Genomic DNA, 24,684 nt, shown 5'->3' with positions numbered 1-24,684 from the left:
GCATATCTATTTGTGTAAATTAGTTGTTTTGTGTGTAATTTTGGCTTACCGTGTAGTAAGCCCTATCATGGTCGTGATGACGCTGGACGTGGTTTGACATCATCCTCATGGGGTGACCTTGTGTGTCTATTTATTTGTTTGTTTGTTTGCTATATTGTAGCTCTCTCAAATCTGAAGTCTGGTTAGTCTACCCATGGAGGTCTCTGCTACCTCCATGGTCTACCCATTGACGTACTCCATTATTTTGCAACGATGGTAATGTGTGAACTCGTCTGTTCACGAAGGCTGTCGGTTCAATCCCGAGTCAATGGCTGGTGACCTTGTGACCTCCAGAGCCAGAGGACACCGTGCGGGCTTGTTGCGTCGCGTTGTTCTTGACTCATCTTGAGGTTTGTGTGTCCCGGTCTGGAAATCGGGTAAAGGTCGAATAACAATTAGATCAAGGCTGATCGGCCTTGTGCCCGTATCGAACCTATGAGTGCTAATCTCGTGCTCGTAAATACTTGAAACAATATTGGCAGCAACAGTCAACAAAATAAACTTTTTTCTGTTCCATGGACATGTTTTGTTTTGTTTTGGGTTGTTTTTTTCCGAAATTGGTAATTTTGTGCAAAAATAGTTGAAGAATAAGTTCTTGTACGGTATTGACTGTAATGTGACATAGCATTGCCCGTAGTGATACCAGTGTTTACATTTCGCGGTGTCCGTGGTCAATAAGTTAGGGGGTCTTTTAATAGAAGATGCAAAACAGTGACGTCACTAGATAACAACCCCAGCCAAAAGGCTGAAAGGTGTGGTGGTGTTTATAGCGTGACCGGCTTGGCTCACGGTACGAAGAGATGCGAACGGTTCGGTGTCCTAGACTGTCGACATAGATGTTCTTTTGTTCGCAGGTTCCTCTTCGAAGGCAGGAAGGGTGACTAGACTGATACAAGCACGGTTGTTCGGATTCTGTTGGCCGTCGTTTCCTATTGAAACCGGGCGAGGAGCACTGCATGTACGCCGCTTCGCTAATTAGCAAGCAGAGTGGACAAAGCTCACCGACGAAGAAGGTAAATTTACGCACGACACGTCCCAGAGACGCCATAACCGTTACATTTTAATCTCAACTCTTGTCGTTTGCAAATGGTGCCAGTATATAGTCAATGTATGGCCTGATATTGACCATTGGGGCACAGTAAAGGGTCTTTTTAACGATCGCGTTTTTCTCCACCACGTGTAAGCTTACAAACACTGTAAATCGTAAAATGTTTTGAATGACAGAACGTACCCAGTGCGAAAATTTATTACTCATATGCTGAAGCAAAGCGTAGACAAGAAGAACCCAATACCCCGTACTTCAACTCTCTATGGCTTCACTCCGTTGTATTTGCACTAGTGCTGTAATGGGGTAGGCCTATATAGCGCAAACTCACAACAGAACCCTCAGGGGTCGGATCCGGATACGGGGGCAGTCCGAGCTTTCCTTCGAAATCATATCAAAGACTACTGGTTCCTCACCTCACGAGGGGGGGGGGGGGGGCAGTGCAAAGACTGACTTCCAGCCGAGCGTTTCTTGCCTGTTTGCTATGCCCATAGGAACAGACGCATGGAGTGACCGGAGACGCGCCGGACTGTGGCTAAAGGACTCAAGATTTTCATGAGTTCACGCCCGCTTCCCGTTGTAACCAGATACGACCGAGCTATCGTGTGGGTTACATAAATCGCAGATGCCGTCGATTTCGAGTCAGCCGGCGAAGCTAGAACTTAGAGGAGAAGAGCACATTGTTAGAAACAATTATTTGGACATTCCTTGTCGTCCTGATTAAGTGTCGAATTCCACAGCGGCAGCCTTGAGGGTTGAATGCACAACATAAGCGATATAATGACATCATGTCATGTAAATATTGTAATTATGATACTGAAGTATTTTTACGTAATCGCCAGATATAAATACAAATGCGAAGAAAACATCTTTACTACGTCTCCTCGAATCATTGTTTAGATTGTCTCAATGATATCAAAAGCAACAACGGCAAAACTACGTGCCCCATTCCATCCGCCACTGATAGCGTATAGCCTGAATCTCAAACTGTACAGTCATTGTTGAGCCGCTGTCAGTGTAACTATAGTTTTAGCGGGAAATATTGCTAAACGTTGTTGTATGTGTCAGCATTCTTTTCCTGGATATGTTTACTGCGAAATATGTCAGGCACTTAGAATGTTTCCCTCTTTGTTATTTTGACAATTTCCAAAAAAAAAAAAAAAATGATTAGGAAGCCATAGAAACCAGCAGGCACACGACCAAAACGCTCATTCAAAAATGTGGAATAGCTGAGTTTTCTGAGCAAGACAACGTGTATCTAAAAAAATTATCATAGGAAAGCATGAACAAAGTGGGTACCACATCATAACGCGCTACAAGCAATGGCAAAACGCGAAAATGCAGTATAGGAGTACAACATGCAACCACACATAATATGCTTTGATATTCACAGTACTTCACGTGACCATTTTCAAGTTTGTCAGAGTCCATTTTCATGAACTGAAGATGTGGACTTCACATCTACAGTTCAAGATATCTTCGGTAGAAACAGTAGCAGGTACACACAAACACACACACACAAATTGAGAATCGTACATAATTGTCTTTGGTAAGGCAAAATTTTCTCATTCGTTGCTACGAGGCACAGAACTGTTATTTAATGTACCACATACAGAGCGGTTCCTGCTGGGTTAATAAGTAAACAAATGGTGTTTTATCTGTTGAACTCATCGCAGACCACGCCAAGCATAATTGACGAATGAGGTGTGAAGTCACCGACAAATTTACATGTGAAACATTGAGCCCCGAAAGTCAGTCACTCTGTGCAAAGGGTTTCCATAGCGAAAATCGATGTTATCGAGATTTAAAACGAGATATATAACCTCAAAGACGACGATTCCAACCCATTGGAACATTCTTTGAAATTTATCTGGTACAGACTGCATAGGCAATGAAATATGTTTACAGCCACCGGATGACCATACTGCTTGTAGCTGCACTTCGATGTACACCGTCCGCCCCACACGGCTTAGAATAAACGGCGTTGGCGTTCTAAGGTGTTTGCTGTAATAATATCTGTTTAAAATACCAGACATTGTATCACTGGAATATTTTCACATGTTTTGTCTGAACGCAAGACGGATATTTCATAAATGAGCCCATTTTCAAGCCGACATAACAAGACTTCCCCGTGGGTATAATGTCGAAAAAAATGGCGGTTGTTGATTGTTAGTTGTCAACCATTGTTGCTTGTCCGGTTTCTGAAAATATCTGAAACTCAGCGTTGGTTTTATTTTAATTGATGACAAGTCCGTCCAGACGGAAATCGGTTTGACACGAGCCGCATGTACATTATGGGACACTTAATACGACACATAAATTTAACGACGTAAATTTATGTGCACAAGCACACATAAATTTAACTACGTAAATGTATGTGTACACTTGAAGTACTCATGGCACTGTAGTAGGGGACATGTGCATTGGGGTATTGGACACTTTCAGGTAAAGTTGCAAGCTTGTCAAAATTTGTCATACGACCCTCAGGCCATATAAAATGTGTTTTTGGTAACATGTCTCCGAAAATTAGGGTAGGTCCTAGGTCTGAGAATCTTTTAATTTTTTGTTGGTTCAGACCCATAAAATACGGTAAAATTGAGAGAATTTAGGCCTACTCGATTTTTTCCGAAAATATGAAGAAATAGGCTTGGGCCCCTAAATATGCCAAGGGTCGGCGGGGTTATTGGAAACACATATTTTTTCATTTGGCCTAATCTTCGATGATAATGGACTGGTACTCTAATTTAGATTTATGTGCCTGTATTTGATCGCAGCCGACATATTAACTTGGCGTTGTGAATCGATTGCTTTGTGTTCGAGGATTAATAGTGTTAAATCGTCATTGTATTCCCTGAAATTACAATTATGCCAATATTTTTGGTCACATCGATCAGACGCAGAAAGAGGAAAAAACGGAAGCCGTACGTGACCGATAATGTGACTTTGTCGTTCAGAACTGTAACGTGTGCGTTCACTGCCGACTCCGATACATGGTCGTAAAATATTGTAATTGTGAAGCGCCTTGAGCAATGAACTTGTGGATATGTGCGCTATATAAGAACCCATCATTATTATTATTATTATTATTATTATTATTATTATTAAAACGTTCAGCCTTTTTACGGTACTCGACTTTTCTGTGCGCGGTTACGCATGAAGGCAAAAATGGCGAAAAGCTTGTGTGGCTCGTAAGAATACGCTCATATGACTTGACATGGAACACAGCTCCTATGACATATTCTGTTGAGTTTGACAGTATGTCAAAGAAAATTGATGAAATTGAGATCCAACCATTTCATAGTCGTACATCACCATTATGCGCCATTATAGGTCTGGCTATGGATTACCGATGGCTTTTCGTATATTAAATTAATATGCAGATGTTTGATCGATTGTCGTTCCGAATAGACTAGTGGAGCCAGTCAACTGAAACTATAATTATCAGAAATGCCCTTAAGGCAAGGTTGTGTCATAATTTGTATTCTAGGGACCCAGAATGTGAAACTTGATGCTAGCACTGCAGTTTTTTGTAGCTCATCATCCCCTGGGTGTCGTAGTGTGATTTGGAACCCCAGAAATACAGTCGATTTTGACATATAGAGTGGCGTGTTGAATTGGAAATATGTTGGTTGGAAAACGTGACAGTGAATTGCCGCGATTGTCCGATGCTACATCGACTTGCCATCACGATAAACATCAATGATTTGTCTTAAATTTGGTAAATACCAATTTGTATTAATTCTGTTGGCATTTCTTCCATTTAATGATCCCGACAATATTCCGAAACCTCACCTGTGCGTACCAGTTCGTTCGAACCACATACATAACTACGTCTATACGTGGCGGTCTGCTTCATAATATCCATAATAGTTAAAGTAAACACTGGCTCACACACTGACGAAGGTAAAAGACACATAGTTACGGGACTGTAGTCAAACATTTATTATCACTGATGTCCAAATGAAGTACCGTATGGCTTATTACGTTGATCTCTGGCTACTTTGATTTTCGAGAATCGTTGGATGTTGTCGTCGCTTTTCGCAGGATGCATTGTTTATATATCTCCAGTACGACAGTGTGAATCAGGCCTCGGCAATAACCAACTTCTTATTTAAAGTTTTTCACGTTTCCCTCACTTTTGACACTCCAGGTGAATGACTTTTCTCTTGCCATCCGACGGATTTCTATTAATTCAAAAACTGGCTTTTGCAGTTCCTCAAATCGATGAACAACGAAAAGAAATGCCCCTATGTGGACTCCCACATTACATTCTTTCATCCACTGCAGTAGACCACTGGCACTTAGCTTAAATTGCATTACGTCAACTTGATTTAACCTCCCCCCTAGCTTGACCTCATCTCGGTACGAAGGTCAATTTTAAAATCAAATATACCGGTATTCACCATTGCCGTCTATGGAATGTTTTAGTTTCTTGGCGCGGTTAAAATTTCAAGAATTCATCGTAGATATTTTGCAAAAAAAAAAGGAATTAAAAATGCCAATTTAACATCTCTCTGAACTCGTATATGTGAACACTGCAACGTAGTAAGACCATCTGTGGGATATATTAGGCCTGCTCATCATAACCCATCTGCTGACCCGAGTATGGTGAACTGACGACCGAAGGTCAGTCGTCAGTTAGCTAACAGATGCTTTTCAAAACCACAGATAAAATGATATATAATATCTTCAGTTTATACACACCTTGATCTTTACTTTTTTGTTCAAAAGATTATCCAGCTTGAGGAAACTTAAACATTTTTACCATTCTCTTCGATAATAAGGGAAAAATCAGAGGTCACAGTTTAGAGAAGCAACTTGCGCCAAGTCAACCGATAATAGCGGCCATGCTCAGCAATTGCTGAATGTGCAAACAAGTTCAACTTTCGATTTTCAAGAAAGCGAGACAGCAATAAGTTTAATTATTATTTCAAAACGAACCCACAGATGATTTAGAATATTTGAGCATGTTCTACTTAATTTCCAATTACTTATCGCGATAGTTTTATCAGCAGTAACGGTTCAACAATTTAAGTAGCAGGGCAACTTTTAAGCAGCATTGACCATGAAGTCACTTCGAAGGGTGCAAATATTTTTTACGGTTATGTATCACTGCCGACTTCATATTTCTTCTCTATCATATTCATAGTACTGACTTACTTCATGGTATAAGTTTGTTTTCAAAAACAATTCTTCACGCGAAAATGACTAGAGGTTCAGAAATGAGATCACTTTTCAAAGCCTTGTAGTGGAATGCAGTGGATCGATCTTAGAGTTCCGAAATTACTGACGAGAAGTCAGAGTTTAGAAATGAGACCCTGGAAATCTCAGCTTGAATTTCAAAAGAAGTAAATGGTGGCTGCCTGGTGAAATAGCAACCCCAATTCTTCAGTAAGTATCTCATTGAAAGGCAATCGATAAATCCCCGAAGCCTCCAGCATCAATATTAATGGAAAGTTGTTCACACCAGTGTGCAAGTCAGGTGGAAAGGTTCGCGGCCACTGATGTCACCATGCAATCGTTACCATGGAAATCTCGCTGTTGCCACCGCAACGCGCGCGGGGCGCGTAACGATTGCAATCTATATGTCACTGCGGTTGGAACAGGAAAGTGCGTATGAAAGCGACCCTGGCATTCTGATGGATAGATTAAATCGAATTTAGTAAAAGAGTAAGATTTTACATTTAACACCACACTCATGGCAATTGAGGAGTTGCCATGGCAATTAACCTGCTAAATAGGTCAGTGGCTGTTTTCATGTACATAAATGTCGAGTGATGGATGGTAGATCGTAGATAAGTTTTATATTTCTGGCTTTGAAATATATGATTCAGCAGCTTTCGGTCTGTTAATAATTTATGGATGTTTGTCGCTCATCTGGAGTCTCTATGCTATGTAGGCTTCTTTTCGCTGTATCATATTAGCGTTAATAATTAATGGCTAATACTGTACGATTTGCGTAGTCAGCGATTATAAAGTACATGCATCTTCTCAAATTTATAGTTTTGACACTTCAGTTCGCATGACGGATGCATAAGTGGACTGGAAACTGTTTCCACTCTTGGTTTCATAAATTAAAAAAATATGTGGACTGCGTTTTAAAACTGTAGACACAGCAGTACCATCGTCTGCTCGCACAGGTCCTGCCCGGACAAGAGACCTTGGCAAGCGAAGATGCATCAGTACATACGTAGCTGAACTTGCACGATAAAAACAACCGGCCCATCGACCCTTTAATTCACGAAATATAAAATGGACGAACAGAGTGATGACGAAAATTCGATAGTATTCCCTTTAAAACACTATAACATATGAAAACCTATGCTTTGATCGTATGATGCACACAATGGTTGATGAGACCTCTAGGACACGAGTTTTATGAACAAATGTATGTTTTTTCACCGTAGTCAGGATTTGATGGCTTCGTCCGCCATGACAGCACTCCTCCCGTCCGTTATTCCGTGCAAATGCATCACGGGAAAGACAAGCTGTGACGAAGGCATCTCCATCTGAGAATTTTTTTTTGTCTGGAAATCGTATTTTTTGCTGTGACACCTTGGGCACAATTTTAATCGCTATGTATTCTTCCCCCGCCTCCTTTCAACATTGCAAGGTTTCCTAGCCATCTGATCACGCCATCTTGATATATTTCCGTCTTTTAGTGAAATCGTTTTTATGTAAAACCAAGATCAAAACCAGATATGAACTGTAAATGCTCATGTGTTTCATTATATATTGCAGTTATGTGTAAATTTTAACCTTTGCCACATGTTTGCAACTTCATTGAAAGTATTATGATCAACATAATAAACAATATTCACCACAGATTAACTCTATAGGTCATTAAGTATTCAAATATGTAATTAGCTGAAATAAAAATAATTAATTTCTTTGACTGCTATCATTGTATCACCACTTTATATAGCAAGTGTATTGCCTTTGGTCAAGTCCTTCAAACTATATATTCCAAACTTTGAAAGCTCATTAGATGTGCAAAACTGCAAAGTATAAATTAGCTGACATGAAAACTTAAGGTGGTTGGAAAGGCTAGAGCGTCAGTTATAAACTTCAATAAAACTATTAAAATATAAAAGTAGTCAACATTCTCTGTGGAATAAAAAAAACTAGACATTTAGGCACAAAGGCATTGCAGAGTTATAGCCTGTTGAAACTTTTGAAAAACTGACCAAATAAGAAGAAGTTGGGGAGTCCTTAGTGTATTAACTATGGTAGAGGTCCCCTAGCTTTCAATAAAATGTTTGAAAAGGGAAAGTCATTATTTGCTGTTTTTCAGGAAAGTTTGACAAGGCGGTGCTGGCATTCAGAGTGAGTGACTGCTATTGTAAATGCATTTTTAGATTTTTTGAGTGTCAAAGAGGTGTCAAAAGTGAGATTAACCAAAAAAACTGCTCTGTGACTTCAAAAGAGGGGTGCAAATATGGCTTGTTTTCAACATTTTTGACAGAATAACAGTTTTCCTACATAATTGTATACCAATTTAATCCAACCTTTGAAATGAGATATGGACATGGAATTTTTACAGCCTATTAACAAGGTTACAGATTATGGCACAATTTTCCTGTATTTGAAGTACTTTTTGAAAAATCACATTTTGAAATTTGAAAGAATTTTTGATAATTTTTTGATATGTAAACCCATGTAAAATCATAAAAACAAATTTTATTTACAAATCCTGCCGTACAAATCTTACAATAAATGGTTTCAACATATTTATTACTAATTTGGTAATATTAATACTATCCAATTATTATTAAATTCAAATATGTAAAAAAAATATGAAAAATTAAATTTTAATATTTACTGGTGTCATATTTCAAAATCATGGCTGCAAATATACAATTTTCATATTCTTCGGAGAAAGTATTAACTAAGGGAGTTATCCTGAAAATTTGAACTAAATATCTTGATTCTAACACTTGAAACTTGACATTAACTCTGAGAAAAGAATTGGTGCAAAAATAGCCTTTCCAGCCTTAAGTGCGTAATGATTTCCAATATTGGTATAACCTGGTATAATCATCAATGTACATAGCATGTTATGCCAACTTTGATCAAATAAATCCAAGTATATATCCGTAATTAGGAAAGTTAATTAAATACACACATTAGGAATTGGCTGAAGCAAAAATACTTAATGCCTTTCAATAATGTTAGCATACATAATTGTATCTTTAATGTACATAGCAAGTTTCATCAATTTTGGTCATGTAAATTCAAATGTATATCCCTAATTTCAAAAATTCATTAAATATGCAAATTAGGAGCTGGATGAAGTAAAAGTGCTTAATGACTTTCAATAATGTCGTATCGTAGCATCTTTAATGTACATAGCAACTTTTGTCAACTTTGGTTTAGTCAATACAGATAAATATCCCTGATTATGAAAGTTCATTAAATATGCAAATAAGGAATTGGCTAAAGTTCAAATGCTTAGTGACTTTCAACAATGTTCTATTATAGTATCTTTAATGTACATAGCCAGTTTCATCAACTTTGGTCTCGTCATTCAGATAAAAACCCCTAATTAGGAAAGTTCATAAAATATGCAAATTAGGAATTGGCTGAAGTAAAAATGCTGAATGACATTTAATAGTGTTCTATCATAGTATCTTTAATGTACATAGCAAGTTTCATCAATTTTGGTCGTGTAACTTCAAATATATATCCTTAATTTCAAAAGGTCATTAAATATGCAAATTAGGATTTGGATGAAGTAAAAATGCTTAATGACTTTAAATAAGGTTAAATCATAGTATCTTCAATATGCATACCAAGTTTCGTCAATTTTAATCGAGTAAATTCAGATATATACTCCTAATTAGGAAATTTCATTAAACATGCAAATTTGTAATTATCTTTCATGTCACCCCTTAATATCTTTCAAAGCTGATATATCTTGGTGTGATCAACATGTGTAGCGAATCTCATCAAATTGTGTGCAGTCGTTGTCAATATATATCAGTTTTTTCTAAAATCATTAATTATGCAAATGACCAAAAATTAAGCAAGCCACACCCACCAAAAACTAATCAATTCTTGCCATTTGCAAACTGAATCTATGTACCAGATTTTAATATGATCTGATGAGCTGTTTTTGAGATATTGAGTACACAGACAGACAGACGGACAGACAGACACACAGACACACAGACACACAGACACAGACAGACAGGCATCGCTGCGACATATGCTCACGTGTGTCAACACGTGAGCAAACCAGTAGGAGATGCTATCCTCGTTCCACAGCATGAATTTATCGTGAGCCCTTTAAAAACACGTGGAAAGATGGTCGTTTTTGGCTTCCTTTACCGGAATCCACTTTGTTCACAGTTTTATTTTGTTCGTGCGTTCAGCCAGCGGTCCGATTATCTCGTCTGAGCGAACGTACTTAGCTTCAAATTATGTATAATCTATAATACGTGCATTAGACACAAGAGGAAACTCAACACAACATCCGTGTTTGGCATTTTGCCAGGCATTTCCCCTAGTGTGTTTAAACGTCTGCGTCTGTTATAAGCAGTCTTTGTAAGCAGCTTTCAGCGATCAGTTGTCGTTTCACAAAAATGCATTGTAATGCGTATAATGCATTTCCCTGCAGCGAAGTATAATTTTTGACAAATGAGATCTGCCTTGTTGAATGGTTTACCTGGGACGCTGGCGCCCGTTTTCCTGTCTCAGTAGCTCACCTTTGCATGATTGATAAGTCGATTTCATACTTTTTTTCTCCTCCTCAGGGTCACGGAAAAAAATTCGTTTAATTTGTCAACCGGGTAACTTTCGGTATCCATTTCCTGCACGGACAAGCCCGTCAGCTTTCAGAGAGAATACCACGTGACACATCATGGAAGAAGAAGGTTCGCTGACGAGAAGTGCCGCCGACACTTACATCGAGGAGCCCAAAATATGCGGTCACAAAATCAAGACAAAAATATGCGCCTTTCTACTCACGGGTATATTTTGCATTGTTGCTGGAGGTATCATGATGATTGTAGGAATTGTGGGACATGAGGGCCACATGGTGGGAATACTGGGAACACTCATCGTCGTTTTGGGAATTGTCGCGCTTTCGTTCTCGCTGTCAATGTACTGCTGCAGGAGGAAAAACAAGAAGCCCAAATATCAAAGCACGCCGATTGTGAAACGCGGCATGCAGAAGAATGACTTCAAGAAACTGAACGAACAGTCGGAACCCATGATGAAGTCAACTGCCGTGAACGAGGTCGCGGGCAGTAAGATCGCCCCCAACGACGAAGTCAACGATGATGACGACCTGTTGCACGACGTCACCGACACAAGGGACGATAAGCCCCTTACGCCTTCGACGACATCAGCGGCGGGAAAAAGAAGTAGTTCTACTGAACATTCTGATGGCAAACGCACAAGCAAAGCCAGTACTCACAGTCTGACTCAAACTGAGATGGTCTAACTTCTCTCAAATCAATGTGCCGCGCAGGCCTAGTAGGCCTGTTACGACTGCCAAAAATCATGCGTATTATTATTTGAACGAAATTATTGAAATATTGTGAAAAATGATTATAACTGTCCTTGTTTGCCACGGCAATCCACAATCTTTTAACGTTTTATTTATGTTTCAAATGATGCATTTAATTTTTTTCTAAAATATTTCTGATTTTTTTTATACGATAGACTGTCACAAGAATGTTTACGAGTAATTATGGTCTGCTCTCTCTCTGTACTAAATTTGATGACAGTACTACAGCAGGTGAAAGCGTATTCATAATATGTAGAAACAGATTCTTTCGAGAGAGGGCGTGTAGAAATGCTTGTAGGCAACGCTTTGGCAAGTATCAACGAGAAACGCTCATCGATCGGTTGTTGTGTACCCAGTTCATGTTGTATACCATCATTCGACACCTCTTCGCCAAGTAGAAATCGAATGGATAGTGGTGTCTCGTTCAGTGCGGGCATCCGATCATATCAGAAACAGAAACACGATCTAGCATTTTGTAGTGCAACTCAACACACGATAATGATGTATGTGTTATCAATAGCCATTTATTGTGTCTTTTCCATGACAAACTTTATAGTTTTTCTCAGTCATGTTATTGATAATATGTAAAACATGGTGACGCGTCCTTGCTTCCAAACGTTCAACTTTTCGAATTACCGGTATCAAGACTACACCTCACTATATCACTACGTAAATTGATAAATTTTCCCGCGCACTGGCGAAAATTGTGACTTCAGCATGTCGCATTCCCGCAAAAAAAAAAAATTAGGCCGCACGGAGGGGATGGAGGTGGCGTTCTCTATGCCTTCCTTTGCGACAACATACTTAATAACGGCCGGTACACGACACAACCAACAATGCTGTTGATATATATTGCCTTTTACTAGTTTTTAAATAATAATAGATTTTACTAGTCATGTACATGATGAGAAAGCAACTTTCCGATATTCTCGTTTTAATCTAAAAGTGTATTTTCCGCAAACAGGCGAAATTACAGAATCGATTTAAGATTGAATAGGAAATGCTATGCAAGAGCAGGGCTAATGAGCATTGTAATCTTAAAGATTTTTACTTATAAAGGATGCAAGTCCATATGTTCCGCGTAGGGCGCTCTCAACGGCAAGCACCTTCGGGTTTATGCGTTTTCTCGTCAGTACTAATTTGGTTGTATGTTTTCAACCTTTTAAACATTCTATATATGACTTTGAAAGAAATATATGCCTCAAGTTCAAAAAAACGGAGTAGACCGCATTTTTAATGACTGCTGCGTGTCTCGCCTGTGTGTGTGACCGCAGCGGGAAGGAATATGGAATGCGCCCTCTATAGTTTGTTTTACCGACTTGTCGGTCACATACGTGGTCACTGCACGTTAACGTTATTACAAATTATGCCTCTTTACAAATAAACTTAAAAGTCTAAAAGTACTGAGCAATATTTATAGTGTTTACAGCAGCCTAGACATCTGAACCGAACTTAGAAAGCGAACATGCATAGCCATTGCTAGCTGTATCACATAGTACTGAATTCTCTGATGATCTATTCAACTCTATAACAATTAATAATAATTTAAATATTTACGATTACTGTTGACCTTTTTAAAACCTGAAATGTAACTCCCATTAAACATGGAATAATTGTTGCTTACAAACCTTATGAGTTGTCTATTTCATTCCTTTCTTTTCAAGACTACACGAGTGTATTTCCTTTATATGATAGATACAAGATGTACGATATTGAATATTTGAAGTTCCCTGTCTTTAGTAGATATTGGTTCGATTAGACCAAATCAATCACAGTTCGCACAATCAATAAAACTTGTAGACGCTAACTTTGAATTTTACAGGGTCCATCGACCTGGCTATTGTCTATTTATAGATATTACACTGATGACGTCATCTCTACTGAATATTTAACGTTGCCTTATAATCTAAGAGTAGTTTCTTTCACTCCCGTGTACTAAGTCGCAAACCCCACGTCGACAACCAAACTATTTAAATGTTGTCGAAGACGGGTTGCGTGGTTACCGAAGCCAGCGGCGAGGAGATAGAGAGGGGAGGGGAGGGAGGGAGAGGGAGGGAGGGATCCCGGGGGCGGGAATAGTAACAGAGTCACTGGTATCACGTGATGACTTGTCAATTTGTTTCACTGTCTGCTGTAGGAGAGAAGTTTCCTCGGTGATGAAAGTGCTGAATTTTGAGAACAAATGGTTTAGAAACTGATTTTTTCTATCAGTGTAATAGCCACAATGCTTTTCTATGTTGCAAGATCGATGTAAGGAATACAAGTAGAAAATAGTCTTTTCCTCGATTATCAATGTTTAATTTGCGATGAACGACTTTCACAAGTGTAAATGCTTTCAAAGCTTCAAGTTTTCAAGGTTAATGATTCGCAAAAAAATGTCTCTTCTCAGCTCCCAACGTACGATTTTGTAATTTGGATTTTCGGTATTGTAATGTCCTACCCAGTCTCACATATAAAGATACCAAAAGCCTATACAGTCAGTCTAAGGCAGTCAGTTGTTTGTGTAGAGACACTCTTGTACGATGCCACAAACTCGTCTAGAAATTGCCACTATTTTGGATATGTACTGAATTTAATTAAGACATTTATCGAGGGATCGTCAAAGCTAGTCCACATTCATATAAAAGGAAATTACTTAAATTAAGCCATCCGTCTTGTGCAGCTGTTCGATTTCACACCTGTCATTCATACTGACGTCAATTGTCGACCGTATGCTTGCCCACTAGCAGTCTTGACGACGGCCAACATTTGACAAATTTTTCTCGCCTGTTTTATGCACAATGATCAGCAAACCTCAAGCCCATCTCAGAAGGTCAAATTCCACCAATTTAGGGCCGACTCGCAGCGATTTCGAAGCTGTTATCCAATTGGTTGGCAGAATCGTACCGTTATAATGAAATAATACAAATAAACTCCCTAAGTTGCTGTGAATAGTGACAATCGACCAATCAGATATAACCTTGCAAACACGCTGCGAGTCAGCCGCCAATTTATAGGGCGACAATAGCATTTGAACAAGAACGGCTTTTGCGACTGAGGTCAATTGAAATTCATATAAGAAAGTAATTTGCATAAAATATTGTTTGTATTATGTATGCTAAAATGGCGGTACAAAAGGCTTCATTGTTTTTTTTTAATTGACGTTGTGTTACCGACTGTATTCGTTTTTGAATAACATCTTTTTGCCATACAACCGTCAAAATATAGTTTGAAAACACTCAGTTCTTGTCTTTCTACTTTGCGAAAAATTTGTACTCATTGTAATTAACTTCATGGCATACTTATCTATGTAAAAAAACATGTTGTAAAATAATAAATAAGATCAATCTATTTAATCATATATATGTCTTGTACCTTCAGTCTTTTCCAGCTATTATACATTAACACAATGTATTAATTCAAACAAATAAATCGAGGTCTCAAAGCGATTACTACATCTGTACCTTGTCTTTCTTTAATCCCTTTCTGTCTGTCTGTTTATCTGTCTGTCCGTCTGTCTGTCTGTCTGTCTGTCTGTCTGTCTGTCTGTCTGTCTCTCTCTCTCTCTCTCTCTCTCTCTCTCTCTCTCTCTCTCTCTCTCTCTCTCTCTCTCTCTCTCTCTCTCTCTCTCTCTCTCTCTCTCTCTCTCTCTCCGATCAGTGGCCGGCCAAATACAAATTAAAGGGACAAAGTCGCCATTTTCCATTTTTTTTTTTTGATACGAGTACTTATATTGTTTGACATGTTGAAAGTATACGAATGGATGACCATGCATAAATTCGACCCAGGTTTTAGACAAATTCAATGAAACCATCGCAGGAGAATGAATAAATGGGCGTGACCATTTATCCTTGTCGCGATGGTTTCATTTAATTTGTCTAAAGCGGGGGTCAAATATATGCATGGTCACCCATTCATTCAGTATCTTTCAACATGTCAAACAATATAAATAGTGTCGCGTATCAAACAAAATTCATGAAAAATGGCCGACTTTGTTACTGTAAATGTATACAGTCGTAGGAGATATGCAGTCTTATTCGATCTTCACTGGTGAACTTTACGGTAAGTAGTTTATTTGTTGGGATTGCTTTTACAGTATGGTGGTAGATATCTACTGTTTATGTAACACTGATTGTTTAACTAATGATAATAGCTAATTTTCTGGCTTACGCAATTTCGGTAGATTTCCACACTTAGAACCACAAGTTCATATTTGTTCTCAGAAGCCGTACGTCCAGTATTCTTTTGAATCGTCGTTGTCTCAGGATGTTTTATTGAGTTTTATTCAAATTGTGACCAAATTAGCGATGATGTCTATTTTGCGGACACTTCTAACACATTTACCTACGATGATTAGTGAGACTATTCCAGTATCGAGTTATCTCATTGTCTCGAAAATGTGATTTGTAGGTTACCGTGGATAGTCTGTACAGGGTAACTTTGTCAACGCTATCATAAAATATTTATCGTTCGAGTGTACCCACATTTCTGACATAGCTTCGGGTTTTGTTGAACCTGACCTTGGTAAGGCACAGGTCAGTTTCTTCAGCCAGGGGAGGGGGCGGTGGATTCATTTGGGAGGTAACACTGTTTTTGACTTTGGTGATTGGGTCACCATATTTTTGATGTGCTCAATGGGGGAGGGGGTTGTCAGTGCATACTTGCATAAAATGCATCATAACTTTTTCAGAGATATCTGGATGTTGACAAATTGAAAAACTGTTTTGCAAAGCATCATACCAGCCCCAAGAATTGCATCATTCAGTTACATAGTTTTCGGCCCGCCCTTTGGGCGCATAACTTTAATCTATCATATATATATATATATATATATATATATATATATATATATATATATATATATATATATATATATATATATATATGCCTATATATATAGGCCTATATATATAGGCCTATATATATATATATATATATATATATATATATATATATACATACAAAGCCTACTAATCATTATGAAATCTGCAGTTCATATACAAAGCATGACAAAAAACCTGATCCTTTACTGTTTTCAGTATTATATGAGAGCTGAGTATTAGAAAGCCGTGCACCAATATTCACAATGCACATTTTGCAATATACATATATTAATATACAATATATTAATAAACAATATACATATATTTCACAAGACATCTGTACAGTGACACATTTTAGAAAGAGAAAAATGATATATTTTTAATTCTCATTGATGCAACTAATTTCCTTCCTGTCACAGGTTTTCAAAGAGAAGGTGTTTTTAATGAGTGAAATGATAGTTAACAAAAGGCAGTTTTTTCATAACTAACTGTGCATTATGATTTCAGCGACAAAGGAAAAGGTCCTCTCAGACACTGTGCACATCAGATCTCTGCAGATTTGTCTACAACTTGTAAAAATAGCTCTCCAGGGCTTGTCAGCAAGTGTAATTGGAACTAAGCAAACAGCCTATTTTTCTTTGCTCCTGTCTGTTTTTAAATAAGTGATTGGATGCCGTAAATTGTTAGTTCGAACCCGATTGAAAACATCGTATTTGATATAGGCGTGACTGTATTTTGTTAGAACTATTAGTAGTGATAGTTTCCTTTATAAAATTTCTGACCCTAACAGGAAACATGACAGGGAAACCAAAATTCATATTCAATATCTTGGAATCTAGTTCAAGGACAGGACGATCTCAGAGAACTGAAATAATGCATTGTCACTGAAAATAAACTTGTATACCTACATAACCATGAAAACAGAGTTAAACTTAGTTTTCCTTTAAGGGGGAGTATTTATAATTCATGACAATACAACTTTTTAATTTTTTCTGTCCTGAGTGTTGTGTACTCTCTGAACCTTTCACGCACATTTTCGTCAGTCGGTACTAGATGACGGTGAAAGGGTTAAAGGTACATTGCAATGCCCGTGTTAAAGGGAGGCAGTCGTCGACCCCTACGACCGATGTTGGCGATCAATGAAAGTTAAAGCATGTTTGTTAACAATGAATATCGTAAAATTTAAATGTTGGAGCTATGACTATGTTGAGTTGATGCATCCAGATATCATGCACGAAATACATTGTTTGTAAACAAGAAAGTCGGACACGTGCAGTTCTGGCGACTGCCTCCCTTGAAGTTTGTTGAAATAGTCTGCATATGTATAGCCAAAGAGCGAATTTTCAGTCTAGTACAGACCAAAATATGTGTTCGGTAATTTATTTATCATTATTGGACCTGTTTTGATGTCTATTTTATACATATGTATGCTGTAGCCTTGACGTTTCTGTCGTTAGTATACAGAATAAAAATCATGAAAAAACTGTCAAAAGATACTATAAGCTAACTGTCCATCTTCATTTAACTGAGATATTTAACTGAACAATTGAGAAAAAACTGGAAAAAAAGTTTAATAGATGTGCGCTCTACACACATTCGTAGAGAATCTCTTTTGAGTGGAGTTTTAAGGAAGTTACCCTTTTCTGTTTTTTTCTTTCTTTATAATTTAAATATCGTGGAGAGATGCTTGTAATATATGACTAAATTCTGTATATATTTCTCTTCGAATATAATTGAAGGAATATCAGCAACGCTCTCATAGGCGCGATGACTTTCTTGCTAAAGGTTAGTATTCCCATCTAAATACCACGATTGCTTTATAAGGGGGATCATTAATATGGGAAGAATTATTTTGGACCGCGAGGTAACGGTACAACTGTCCTAATTTGTTAGCTGGGGAGTCCAAAATTCGACACTTGTCTGCTTCCCATAGAGAGAAAGAAGTGGAATACAATTCGTCCAACGCATATGAGGTCATCTCCATGGCAACGTGGTCTGGCAAATAGACTACCTAACTCTGGTGCTGTTGTCTTTCGACGCAAAATTGAGAGCCACCAGCCAATTTCTGTCTGGCCCCTGACATCGCGTGACTCGCAACTGGGGTTATTATCGATACACCCACAAGATCATCGACATTAACACCAACATCCAACAGTCGTCTGTGGACACATTTCCAGAGACACATTTCCACATTTTCCTCTGCCGTGCCCGTCGCAGTGAACGTGGATAAGCCTTACGTGTGAGAACTTGACATTGCCACAGGTACATGTAGGTAGGTAGGTCTGGTGTTGAGTGATGTTTTTGCCAAAGACTTGAGTAACCCCGAGTCTTGACGTTGACCTCTTGTCCTTTCCAAACACCAACATTAACGGTGTCGTTGCCATGAGTCTGTCGCGTTGTGTCTATGATAACGACCTGATACCCTTAAAAAATACAACCGTTTTCAGAATTAGAGCGCGAAGCCACTGCAGTGAACTGCAATAAAACTGCTCACACTAATTAGTTTCAGCTGTAGCCAGCTGGCAAAGTCGACAACATTGTATGTCCCATGCAGACAGAGTGTCTGGGGAAGTTGAAATAAAAAAGATTTGTACATGGACCAGTGCATGGTAATGTTACATTGTATCTTAATCTTGAACACAGGGTGCCAATCGTAAACTCTCATTTACAACTCGAGCCTCAGACAGTGCTAGTTTTACCTTTGTACAAGCAGACTTTTTGGTCTTTATCAAGTAGCCTTGTTCAACACCAAAGTGGCCACGGCTACAGCTGAAACTAATTAGTGTAAGCAGTTTTATTGCAGTTCACTGCAGTGGCTTCGCGCTCTAATTCTGAAAAGGGTTGTAACTCGCCTCTGAACGGTGTTTACAACCCTGCGTTCCTGAAAAACCCCGTTTTCATTTTCAATTGTTCAACTCGTTCTCCGTTTTTTATGAGAAGCCGTAAATAACGACGCGATACAGCATAGCAAGTGCCGAACTAGAAACGTTGTGTGTTTGTTCAAAAAACAGACTTGAAGAAAAAAATCCGGTCTACCTCTTCTGGACAGTTACACAGGCGTAAGTAATACAAGGTCACGTCTTTTATTCTGTAAGAACCCAGACTTTGAGACGCACAGCGTAATCCATTCTTATATCTTTACAAATTCTGGGTCTTTACATGTAAAGTGCTCTTTATTTGCATGATCATCCGTGTCCAGACAAGCAGTCCCTCCATTTTGAGGAACAAAGACAACGATCTTACGACTGATATTCCTTCTGTTGGTTTGTATGCTCGTGTGTGTGTGTGTGGTTATGACAATGTGCAGAGAAAAACTGCATAGTCATCCCTGCCAACATCGTTCAATGGAGATTTATACAATGATTTGCAAGAACATACGCTGAATATATTACCCTCGGGGCAATGAACTCATTTTTGTCCAGCGTCTTGTTTCCAGTCTCCCATTACTTATCTCCGCACAGCTTTCATCACTAATGCGACGTTTTTAACGTCAAGCGCGGAGGAAGAGAGAGTGTGTGAGCGATGAGAGTTGAAGGTCACGATTAACAATGTCGGGAAATGTATGCTGGATTGTTGACAGTCAAAATTGGTAGTTTCATGATTTAGCTTAGTGCGTACATGTGTATAATTTGTGTTATCTCACCCACTTGATAGAAGTAATGCACGAATTGAAGCGAGGACAAATTCGTTGCTATCATAAGGTTGGCTAATATTGAAGAGATGTCCTTCACGCTGAGAAAATTGATGCTGTTATTCTGTGGAAATAATGAGCCGTGAGTCGTGAGGGGAATTTTCAAAATAACCATTACCGTGTTTTGTTAGACTGGCTTCACATGGGAGATTAACAGATGTAATAGCCACAGGCTGGCGTATTCACAAATCACCTTGGCTACCAGGCAATTACTTGAAGATCCTTGAAAGGATTAGATGGTGTCAAGAATTAAAAATACCCGATCTCTCTAATATGGCTTCGAGGCATTACGACCCTGGGTATACACAGAAATATATGCGCATTTTACTCGATTAATCAGTTTTGTTGCTGTTCTGACCGCTGAGAAATGGCATTACTAAAGTATCTCACAGTGTTTAAGATGTTTGAAACTGAGCAGCGAAAAAAATACGTTAGCTGAGTTTGTTACGAGAGAGAGAGAGAGAGAGAGAGAGAGAGAGAGAGAGAGAGAGAAAATGACGTCACGTGACTCTTCCCATCAGTTTTGAAGGTTAGCTCGTCCATGGAATCATGGGTCAACAACCTACTTATCACAGCTCTCGTCGAGGGCAATGAGCGAATTTGAACGATGTAAATTAGTTGCTGATCTGCACATAATGACAAGGTTAGGTCTTGTACAATAGAGTTCTGTAATTGTGGTTACTGCAATTTGAACTTTCCTATGTATTTGTGATCACACTGTCATATCGCCCGACGATTGTTCTGAATTTTAGTCTTCTTAATTTAGTTTTGACGACTGACAATGACTTTCACCGACAGTAACCTTACGCGAAGTCCCATCATGAGAATGATCTTGCTTGTTTATTTTTGGACCATGAAGTAACCGCTAGTCTTCCGCTCAATGATGTATTTTTTCTTAGATGGGAGCGACCTGCCCCTCCCCTTCGTCCAATAGGTTTAACCCTTTCACCACCATGGTTTGGCTCAAACCCATCGTTATCAACGGTGAGGATGGACCTGTTTACAAGAAATGGGGGTTGAAGAGATTAATATAGATGCATACCAAAATCATGACAATGTGCAGATTTTAAAACGATTAAGTTCTCCACTTTCTAGACACTTCTTTCCTTCACACTTGGCTCTCGCACTTCTTCGCCCTGACACAGAGATGAAGATGTTCTGATACTTTGACGTACTGACAGTAGCCCAGTCTGTTTGACTGTGGTGAACCACGTCTCTGTAGACAGCCAGACTTTCTAGATATTGTAACCATGTAGAAGTATCTTGGTTATCGTCCGATAATGCTGTACCATTCGCCAGCCCTTTATGCGATTAACCGGGATAGCAACGACCATTCAGAATAATATACATCCCGGACGATTTTTTTTTTTGGGGGGGGGGGGGGCTTCAAATTCTTGACGGGGTCTTCTGTTCCGTAAATGTGGATAGTCTCTGCTCTCGTTCTACTTATCGTTGTCAAAACATTTCATCATTATTTCTTCACGTTCTTACAACAACAAAACAAATCTAGTGTTTGCCTTTTACACAAGTCAGTCTTTTCTCAAATTCCACGGCAGGGATTTCGGTTTGATTAATGCATCATTACATGTCACCTTGAAAATGTAAATTCGAGTCACGACACATTATTAATTATTTAAATGATGATGCACGACTGTCGCTATGGCGACCAGTATCGCCGTTTCGGCTGTTGTTCTCGGAATAGGTACTGTCGCACAGATATTCACGCCATTGTGCAACGCATTGAAAGTGTGATGAATGTTGTCAATATGCTGGATTTTCGGATTAGATTCAGAATGACAATCATCAGTTTTATGAATAGCAACTTGAATGACTAAATGTCTGACAAAAATACAATATTTGAAATTCGGTTGCCCAGGATTTTAAAAGGATACAGTCGTCGAACCCATACTATACCAGTGTAAACACTGTATCCAAGGTACGATGGCGATTGATGAAAGTTAAAACATGTCTGTCATAATCTATATCGTATAATTTAAATGTTGCAGCTATGATGATGAGGTGCATCCAGATATAGTGAACGAAATACATTGTTTGCAAACAAGAAACTCGCACAGGCGCAGTTCTGATGACCTTTTCCCTTTAAGATATGCATATGCTTCGGGACAAGTTGAGTAATAACGTATGTTTAATATACATTCTTTCAGGCTGTGTTCAGATAATTGGGAGATATTCGAGCAGTTTAATTGGTCGCTCCAGTCTATTATACCATCTGGCAACAGCGAAAAGCCCGTATTCGTCGACAGTCGTCGCTGACAGAGCAAGAGAAGGCGCCACCAACACCTCAGATTTTTGGATCCGCTGCCCTGCTCAAGAGCTAACAACTACCGTCGGCGTACCGATCGACAAGAACCACATTTTCCGTTCTCGACAAGTCGCCAAATTACACAAAGCTGAAACGAAAATAATCACAAATGGCCGACAGTGTGCACCAAGACCGACTTGAAGCCGCCGAGCAACTGGCGAAGAGAGGCGGGGAGTTTATCATGTTCGGTATCGTCCTCGCGATCATCGGCGCCGCCGCCTTTCTGGACGATCTGTCGGTGTTCGTTCTGGGGATCTTGCTCCTTGTCGCCGGCTGCGGATTTATCATCTTCGGAGTGACATGGACTGTCAAGCTGAAACACAAGACGTCACCTGCCTAGAAAGTCACGTGGCAAGTCGGTATTAAAGCATCCCTGTCGGTACACCACACTTCGGATCTAAGATATTTTTATTGCTTGCCTATGTCTTCCTGGGGCTAAGAAGGCTGATTGCCGTGTCATAAATGCTAAATGCGTGGAAAATTCAATTTACTGCAGGGATAAAGACTCTCGCCATTTGTATCGCCGAAACAATGCCGCTATTCAGTCCATGATAATGAATGTGTGAAATCCCAGACTTCCGTTTTCAGATCATGCCGGTATAATAGACTGTAGAAGCTATATATGCTGGTATCAACACATCCACTCAGCGTCAAAGTCTTGCACATTGAACACAATCGCCATTTACAAGACTCTAGTCGTTCAGTTTAATATAGCATCTGAAATTTTTCGTTCAAGGTCACTACTGTTGTAACAGCGAAGCGTGTCATTGTTGAAAAAACATTTTTTATCATCAGACCCGGACAGGATAAATACTATTTTTAGTACGCTGAACATAGATATTTTTCAGTCGTGTGGAATTTGGTTTTTTTTTTTTTTTCATTTCACAATATTATGTCACATAAGAAAGTATGTGTCTTCTTGCCCTGTGTATTTTTGGAAACGGATATACTCAGAACTCTTTTAAGCCATATATTGAGAATAAGATTATATGAGAAACTATGTACATATTCTTGATGTTTGTGTTGACATACATACACACACACCACATGCACACATCCACCCATCCATACATGTATACACATTCTGCTTTCACATTCCTTTTCATTGTTTGGCTAACAATATTGTAATCTTGCGTTTTCATATTTGACATTTGACACCATTTGCCACCTGCATTATTTTCGGACCTCACTCTGTTAAACTTTGTACTTTGCCTTCCCACATTCTACCTCACAGAGTCCGTCCTCTCCATTTTCACCGTTGGGTGATACTTCATGAATAATGTCGAAAACTTGTTACGGTGAAAAGAAGCTATACATGTTCTACAATCGTTTTCCATTTCCATAGTTTTTGTATGACAAATTGAATAGAAGTGTTTTGTGTTTACGTTATATCGAATATAGGATCGCATACATTTAGACATGTAATATACTTGTGTATGATTTTGTGTAAAACTACGGGATATTCAGGGTTTAGCGAGAGTTATGGATAGAACACGTCAGTCGACGCTGGGCAACCATAGCCAACGTATCTTCATTTATGTGCATTGTGTTGTTAAACAAGCGATTTTTGCTTCTGGTCCTTGGTATTTGAAAAAAAACCCCAAAACCCTGTGGTACTGCGATCTCCATTAAATCAGAATTTTACATCCGTTTCTCCCGAACCACATAGATTTGAGACTATTACAAGAACAGTTCTTCCCTTTTTTACAGACTTCACGATACTTCCTTACGGGAAAACTCCTTTAGGTGTAAAGGACAGGTGTCTCCATGAACGGAATTTATTTCTTTTATTTATTTAGGCGGACAATTTCGTGTACCATTAAAGTGGTGTGTTAACCGTTTGTTTATGAATACGACTTGTTGAACAGGAATGTTGCGAAAAAAAGGACGCACGGGTCTTGAAATGACCCACCCGATGACCAGAAGCAATTCTATTTCTTCAGCTATTGCTGTCAAACAACGCCGAATATTACACAACAAAGTGTTTCTTTGCGATATTGATTATTAGCATTATGAGCTACACGATTATATGACTAGAATGAAATTTTTAAGACAAAAGCTAAAATTAAGTGTATGTTCGTTAATTATTCATGGAACCATTAGTGTACGAGAATTTTTTTAGATAAATTTCGCATAATCATGACAATAAAGTGGTTCTCCGCTCATTATATGTTCGCTAATACTACAGTCTACTTAATTGTGTTGTATTGTTATCATCAAATTAATTTTGTACATGAGATGATACCATTAAAACCCCTTCGCTTACATGAA

At 38.7% G+C, this 24,684-nt stretch overlaps 2 long non-coding RNA genes across 2 annotated transcripts; both read left to right on the top strand.

Annotated features, from left to right (window-relative positions):
* The first annotated feature begins 712 nt into the window (after positions 1 to 712).
* On the top strand, positions 713 to 15,025 carry LOC139151136 (uncharacterized). The gene is made up of 2 exons (XR_011556347.1): positions 713 to 1,052; positions 10,840 to 15,025. It is a non-coding gene; the product is annotated as an uncharacterized lncRNA (long non-coding RNA).
* A 3,286-nt stretch (positions 15,026 to 18,311) lies between these two features.
* LOC139151118 (uncharacterized) lies at positions 18,312 to 24,684 on the top strand. The gene is made up of 2 exons (XR_011556345.1): positions 18,312 to 18,671; positions 22,256 to 24,684. It is a non-coding gene; the product is annotated as an uncharacterized lncRNA (long non-coding RNA).

The sequence above is a fragment of the Ptychodera flava genome, chromosome 15 (assembly GCF_041260155.1).
Source record: "Ptychodera flava strain L36383 chromosome 15, AS_Pfla_20210202, whole genome shotgun sequence".
Lineage (NCBI taxonomy): Eukaryota > Metazoa > Hemichordata > Enteropneusta > Ptychoderidae > Ptychodera > Ptychodera flava.
The sequence above is the reverse complement of the archived record's forward strand: the minus strand, read 5'-3'. Positions and strand labels throughout refer to the sequence as shown.